Here is an 8,623-nt window from a genome sequence, read left to right as displayed (position 1 = left end):
ATTTGTTGAAGATGTAAAGGGTCATTAAACTCCTAAACACTCACAACCTCTTCTCTACATTATGATCTTCTCTTTAACACGACATCACATGATAAACAAGCCTCACTGTCTACTGCCTACATAAACAGCTGACTTCTAAGGCAGCATCCTGACGGACTGATTTGGAGCACTAAATAGGCAGCAGCTCAAATAGCACCCAGTAAGTTGACCAAAACGAGGTATCTTTAGAATGCAACATAATTAATGAGGTTGGCAGCTCACTAGATATTATAACAGAACACATGTGTCAGCAGTTGAACAAATGTGCTAATTTGTATTTTTAACTTTGTTAAATAATTCGTTTTTTTGTTTGAAAAAAGATATAGTCAATTAACTCAGATTAGTTCAACAGGAACAAAGAATGCAGAGAAGGTTCTCGTTTATACAGTTAATTTATACAGAAGAATTTTCAAATATACTTTAATTAAATAAATGAAAATGTCATTATGCAGTCGTGGTTGTGAACGGCCATTCTCATCTCTAACTAATTAAATTAAAGTCCTTTCAGAGATCTGGACTGAATTTACAGGTTTGTTGATGTCAGTGAAACAGTAAAATAAAATCAATGACAAAACTGAATATGAATGCTGAGATGATAAAGCCTCTTCAGACCTCAGAAAGTGTCTTCTGTCCCTCTGTTCATCTCTACATGATTCATTCCATATTTCATACGTTTGTCTGCAGCCGAAGGAAGAATCATCATTCATTTTCATAAGCCTCTCATTTCATCCCTCCTTCCTTCTGTCAGATAACAGCGAATTATCCCACAGCATTATTCTGTGGACAAACCCCAGAGATTAGGGAACGAGGGATTTGTGTGGAGCATTACAGCTGTTTCTTGCGCGCTATTAAGCGAGAATGCTCATTTCTGAGCACCAGGGGGCAAGACCGATGAGGAAAGGTGACATTTGGTGGCTATCTTTCCTCGCTATATCCTGTTCAACTGCCCTACAAAGTGCTCTAATTTCCCGAGCAGACACATCTTGTGTTATTGCGGTGGCAGCGGTGGACTGCTGTGCCCTCGGCGATGGCAGTAAATGGCCCCTTTAGCTGAAGATGGCCTCTATATTTAGCAGCAGTATGTCTGTAATTGTGCTTAGCCAAGCATCATTTGGCATTTTGGCTTTAATTGCCATCTCCCTCTGGGTGTAACACAGAGAGATGTAGATGGTGACAGCACACCCGCATATATTCACAACGCTGCTGTATGCACAAATGTGTGTTCCAGTGAGACACTTCAATGGAAGTCAATGGGGCCAATCTGTAAACATTAAAATACTCACTGTTTCAAAAGTATAGACACAAGACATAAACAATATGTGTGTTAACATAATTTTACTGTCATAAAATCACTTACTAACCTTTTCTGAGTAAAGTTATAGTCAGTTTTACTTCGTTACCATGACGACGTAAGGCCGTAAACCCTAAAGCCCTATAACGACCGTAAAAACGATTATTTAAACAACTTTACAGTTCAAATAATACATGAGTTTTAACAGAAGAATTAATGTAAGTGCTTTTATAAAATTATAAGCTTCACGTTTCTGCCTTTAAAATTGGCCCCATTGACTTCCATTGTAAGTGTCTCACTGTAACCTCCATTTTGGCTTTTTTTAAAGAAAAGGAGGAACGAGTCGAGATTATTTTTAATGGTAATCAACAATGAGCTTGTCGATTGAGCTTAACTTGTTTTGAACCCTGAATATTCCTTTAAGCTTGGATGGACCCGCAAGAAAAAATTATAATTATCAAAATATTAATAACTACAGTCTTGAGCAACACAAAACAGGAATAATTTGAAAGTTTAGAAGCTCTACTTTCCAATGCATGTAGACATTATGACCAAAACTGAACAAGTGCTTTGAAATTTGCAGATAAATCAGAAATGTTCCGATTTGATCATTTATTAAAAAACATCTGCACTGTACATATTATTACAATCAGTAAAAACATCAAACTGATCAAGTAGTCATGTGTCATATGTTGTTGGAAAGCTCTCAAAGAGTAAAATACAACCAGCCTATTTGTTTTACTCACAGACAAAAATATAGTGAGTAATAGTTAAGTATATGTCTTTGACAATTATGTTGGTGTTGCTTATATGCCGTGTTTTCATTTATAACTTCACAAAAAATAAACGGAACATGAAATATCAGAGGAGGTGATTATCTTTCAAACGAGTCCACACACAAGGTAATCAGATGTATAGATCATTAGATAATCCACATGAAGCACAATGTTACATATGACCACCAGGAGATGGTGCCAAATACATGACACAGACTCAATGATGACTCAAATGACACAGAATGAAACTCATTCTGTGAAATCTCATTACTAAAATCATGTCTGCATGCTATACAAACCTTTAGTCATTGTTGTGTTTGCATGTGTAATTAGTTCTTATGTACAATTATTATGTTTTATTTGTTTGGAGAGGCTTTTGGACACTTGGAGATGTTTTTGGACACAATTGACCATGTTTGGGGACAAAATAAAAGCAGTTTTTCGGAGCCACCTAATACCCAGATATATATTATGTCAAATCAGAAAAATAAGATAAAAAGTACATTTTTGGCTCAAGTTTATTTGTGATTTTTCAGCAGTATATTAGGCTGAGAGTCTCAGAATGTATCATAATCTATATAATAAAAAATGTGAAAAGTTTTCTTAACAATGATACCAAACACTTGACTCTCCTTGTTTGTTTGTTGTTGTTTTGTTGAGTTATAAGTCTTTAATTCTGGGTATGCCACTGAAACAGGAAATCTTTAAAAACACTCTCAGAGCTTAAAGGGTTAATCAGTATTGTATGTCTTGTTTTCCAGTAAAAATATCTAAACGTCCCTATAAGATACAATTACAAAAGTTTGTAAGATAATAAGACTTGTTTTCAGACAATATATTTTAAAGGTAATAAGTTTGTTTTTCTTACTACATTGTCAAAAATTAAAACCTAAATTATGTCAAAATTTATTCTTAAATCAAGAAGAACTATTTGTCAATGGGGTAAGAATACAATAGAATAGAACTTTTTATTTCCACACAGCAAGCAGGTGGAAATTATCATTAGTACAGCAATAAACATACAGAGTTGTCAAACAAGCAGGGGCGGACTGGCCATCAGGAGAACTGGGACTTTTCCCAAAGGGCTGGCCGCGAAATGTAGTTGTACATTTACTTTAGGTGTGATTATAAAGTAACCTGATGGCAGTTGGAAAGAAGCTGTTCTATAATCTAGATGTTTTGGATGGTAATGATGGAGCAGCTGAAAGCAGTTATGAGCTGGGTGAGATGGATCCTCAGTGATTTTCATAGCACGCTTGCTGAATGTAGAGGGATTCCACTGATGGGAGATCTGTACCTATGATCGTTGAGGCCCTGATGACAATGCGTTCCAGTTTTTTCTTTGTTAGGGTACCACTCTTTGTTAGAGTTACCATACCAGACACTGGTGGATGTTGTTAGGATGCTTTCTACAATGACTGGGTAGAAACAAACTAGGAGATGCTGACTTAATCCAATCTTTCTCAGTTGTCTGAGGAATTACAGTCATTGGTTAGCTTTCCTGATGAGATGGTCTGTGTTAATTTCACATTTTAAAGTGCTACAAATATGGGTGCCCCGGAATTTGAAAGAGTCAGTTATGGTAATGTACTGATCGTTTATATAGATTGTGAGTTTGGAGTCCTTTGAGTGCCTGAAGTCACTCCTTCCACTTCAAGATGATACTGTGTTTCATCATTTCCAGAGATTAGTCCCGTCTGCATACGTGATGATTTTAACAGAGTTATGCTGTGAGTTGAAAGCATTGGAAGAAGAGAGAAGAGAAGAGGAGTGGAGAGAGTATGCAGCTTTGTGGGATGCCTGTGTTGATGGTCAGAAAGTCAGAATTAAACTTGTTAACTTTGACTGCTTTCGGCCTTGGAGGACCTCAAACAACCAGACACACATTGCTGGATTGCTGTCCAGGTCCATTAGCTTGCTGAAGAGTTTAACTGGGTTGATGGTGTTAAAAGCCAAACTAAAATCTATGAAAAGGAAATGTGCATATGTGTTTGGGGCCTCTAGATGATGTTGTATGTAATAAAAACCCATGTTGATGGCATCTTCCACTGACCTGTTGGCACGATATGCAAACAGGAGTGGGTACAGTTGGTATGAAGTACTAGATTTTAGATTAACCAGAACTATATGCTCAAATGCCTTTATGACGACAGATGTTAGGGCAACCGGTCTGTAATCACTAAGGCAGCTTGGGGTGGAGCATTTAGGTATAGGAACTATTGTAGCCTTTATAAAACACTGTGGCACTCTACACAGGCTGAGGGAATTGTTGAAGATAGTTGTGAACAACGGGCCAGTTGAGAGGAGCAGTGATTCAACAGCAGGGCTGACCTGGTCCAGGCCTTGAGCTTCTCATTTCTTCCTCTGTGATGTGGAGAGAGGATGAGGGGGGTCAGTGTTTGAGGGAGATGAGATACTGTATTCAAATTATTAAGTCTATTTATACAGGATAAGGAGTATAATGGCATGATCAGACTTACCAGTAATTCAGTATCTTATGAAGTTTTGCTTCTCTTGTTTTAGGGATGTTTAGATGAGACAAAACAAGAAAACACTACTGATTATTAAGCGTCTTTCCACCGTTCCACTCAACACTGGCATCAAGCACCACTTTGACCTCCACATCAGAAGTGTTGCAGAACACGCCATGGAGAGGCGTTTTGACGAGTTTGCCAGCCAAGAAAACATGAGGTGTGCACAGTAAACATTTAAATAATTTATTTTGACTTGTAGAGAAAAGTCCTGGCATTTTCAGTGCAGAAAGTATTAATAGGACTTATGCGTTAAAGCTAAAGTGTGTAATTTCTGTGACTAGCACCAACGAAAAGAATTGCAAAAATAAACAGTGTTTTCAAAACAGCTTTCTGAATACGCCAATCATCTGCAGTTGTTCAGATAGTCCCGCCCCCAACTCATGCCATTGGTTGGGTAATGTTATTGGGGCGGGTCTAATCAGGTCACTCAAAACAAACAGGAATCTTCAAAGTGCCACAGACACAGTGTTTACAGTTTAGAGAAAATGATCCTACAGTATGAATGGCTGGGACAGAAGAAAATATTTTATCACTGAAAAAATTACATCAGCTTTAAGGTCTTGGTGAATTTAAATTAGTTCAATATCTGAGGTCTCAGATGATCTGAAAACGAAGGTAAATTTATGGATACAAATAATAACACACTCAGTATCTCATCATAAGTGATTTAACTATGATTTGACTATTTTAAAATACTCTAAAAGACATTAATATTGAGGTAAGAGTGTGTGTGGAAATCACTGCGGTGTAAAGTCGGGCAGTCATTGCAAAGTCAAACTTTTCAGTGTGTAAATTGGGTCAAAGTTCAGATGTATTGTTTGATCTTTGAGCGTGGCATTACAACGCTTGAGGCACTGCAAACAAATCACTATTTGTGTCTTATTTTCTGGGGAAAATATCTAAACATCCTCAAGAAAACATGACTTGAAGTTTACAGAGAAATCTTAAAACATTTGGTGCAGTTTATGCTTAAAACATTAATACTTCAAGTCATGTTTAGATATTTTTATTGGAAAACAAGACAAAAATACAATGCATCGCCGAGGGCAACGCTGCGTTTCATGTAATAGACATCAGTGTATTGTGCATCATCTGGGCTGGTAACTCAAAGTCTCCAGGATTAAACACCTGTGAGAGTATTTTACCGCCTCAAGTCAAAAGAGTGATCATTTAAAATCACTGTGTCCACACGGGAGGATTGTTTAGCACCGTATAGTAATGACAATGACTTTATTTCAAATGTGTGTATGAATGTGTGTGTGTGTGTGTGTGTGTTTGTGTATGTATTTGTGAGTGTGTGTGTGTGTGTTCACACAGGCAGCAAATCCCAGCTGTTCATTGGAGGATTTTGTGTGCTGGTATTCCCCGAGAGATTATGTTGAGGAGGTGACAGATGAATCGGGTCAGACTGTCATTTGGGGTGATCTGAGCGCCCACATGAAGACCTCTGGTAACATGTAGGTGGAGGTGTGGGAGACAGCGAAGGCCATGCCCGCTTGCCAACAGGAGAGACTGTGTGATGACACCAAAGAAGCTGAGAATGTCAGAACCTCAAACATCACGAGTGTTTTTATTTGTGACATGTTTATTCGACACATTCATTTTGAAAGTGCAAGTTTTAGCAGATCTTAAAGTTTAAGCGGTTCTCTCTCAGATCTCATTCATAGTTGTTTATATTCAAATATACAATGTGAAAATAATGCCGAACACCATTGGTTGTCCCGTGTATCAATCTGATCATGACATGATCATGGCAGTTTGAATATGAGATTTCAGATCTCTGGTGGAGACGAAAAATGTTTGTCACACAGAAGACGTTTATGGTCTTTAATGGTGTTTTCTTTGTCCATTTTGGAGCTCGACAGCATTGATTGGAAAACAGAAGCTCAGACATTCTGCTGAACATCTCATTTAAAGTTGCACTCAGTAACTTTTTGTTTGTGTCATCTTGGACTTACAGTGACACCTAGTGGTGTGGATCATTTAAAATCAATAGTTTTCAGTGTCACTATTCACAATCAGCCATGATTAATTTCATCCATGAGTGAAAGTGTGAATTAACAGGACGGTCACTGAGATTAAGTGAGTAGTATTCGGCTGGTCATGTGATCATAACATGTGTGGACCCTCTCCATGTAGAATAAAACAGCTTTTATAAGGTCACTGATGTGACTGGAGTCTCATGTGAGTGCTCATGATTTTATACATATGTTTCAAAATTACAATTCATGTCTTTAGAAGTTAAACTTTTTAAATAAAAAATACTGAGTGCACCTTTAATGATCCAGAAAAGAAACATTTACTGTGTGTAAATGAATCAAGTGACCCACAGATGTTTTGTCTTTCATAATGAATTTTACATCTATAAACCTCACAAACCTTTGAAGTGGTATCTCACCTCACATCAGTGTGTCCATGTATCCTTCAGATCAGCCAATCAGATGGCAGACTGCAGGAAGTGTCACTTGGCAGGTTGAAAGATAGTTCAGAGGAGCGCTGGCGTCTGTGAAGGTCACGTCTTTTTCTGTCCTTCAAGCGTCTGTCGAGCTCCTGTGAGGAATCACTCTGAATTCATTCACTCATTTCCTATGATGGATTTGCTTCAGTAAATGTCATGGATGATGACAGTAGTACATACTCCTCAGTGTAGTGTACTACAGCCTGAAGGGAACACTTTCTTGAGTCACCACAATAAATACTTTAGAGTGCTAAATCACAAACACACAAACACACAAACACACAACTTGTAGTTGTTACTACAATCCACTATATCCATCTAATAAAAGCCTCTAGTTTCACTGGACAGAGAGCTGTTGTGTCCACTGATATGAAGAGGGATGTTTCAAAACTGAAAATTCTCTCATCATTTACTCACTCTCATGTCGCTCCAAACTGAACACAAAAGGAGATGTTTAGCAGAATGTTCACACTGCTCTTTTACATAAAGCTTACACTGAAAGCAGACTGTGATCAGTTGTCAAACTCCAAAATGACAGAAAATCATCACATTGTAAGTCTAAAAGTAATCCATATGAATCATGTTTTATATTTCAAGCCTTCTGAAGTCAAATGATAACTTTGTGATGAGAACAGACCCACACTTAAATTGTTATTCATGTATGTGTGTGTGACTTGTGTGTGTGTATATACAGTATATGTGTGTGTGTGTGTGTGTGTGTGTGTGTGTGTGTGTATATATACTGTATATGTGTGTGTGTGTGTGTGTATACTGTATATGTGTGTGTGTGTGTATACTGTATATGTGTGTGTGTGTGTGTATACTGTATGTGTGTGTGTGTGTGTGTATACTGTATATGTGTGTGTGTGTGTGTGTGTGTGTGTATACTGTATATGTGTGTGTGTGTGTGTGTGTATACTGTATATATGTGTGTGTGCGTGTGTGTGTGTGTGTGTGTGTGTGTGTATACTGTATATATGTGTGTGTGTGTGTGTGTGTGTATACTGTATGTGTGTGTGTGTGTGTGTGTATACTGTATATGTGTGTGTGTGTGTGTGTGTGTATACTGTATATATGTGTGTGTGTGTGTGTGTGTGTATACTGTATGTGTGTGTGTGTGTGTGTGTATACTGTATATGTGTGTGTGTGTGTGTGTGTGTGTGTATATACTGTATATGTGTGTGTGTGTGTGTGTATACTGTATATGTGTGTGTGTGTGTGTGTGTGTGTATACTGTATATGTGTGTGTGTGTGTGTGTGTGTATACTGTATATGTGTGTGTGTGTGTGTGTGTGTGTGTGTGTGTGTATACTGTATATGTGTGTGTGTGATGTATATGTGTGTGTGTGTGTGTGTATACTGTATATGTGTGTGTGTGTGTGTGTGTGTGTGTGTGTGTGTATACTGTATATGTGTTTGTGTGTGTGTGTGTGTGTGTGTGTATACTGTATATGTGTGTGTGCGTGTGTGTGTGTGTGTGTGTATACTGTATATGTGTGTGTGTGTGTGTGTGTGTGTGTATACT

The sequence above is a fragment of the Myxocyprinus asiaticus genome, chromosome 10, assembly GCF_019703515.2.
Source record: "Myxocyprinus asiaticus isolate MX2 ecotype Aquarium Trade chromosome 10, UBuf_Myxa_2, whole genome shotgun sequence".
Classification (NCBI taxonomy): Eukaryota; Metazoa; Chordata; class Actinopteri; order Cypriniformes; family Catostomidae; genus Myxocyprinus; species Myxocyprinus asiaticus.
This window is presented reverse-complemented; position numbering follows the sequence as displayed.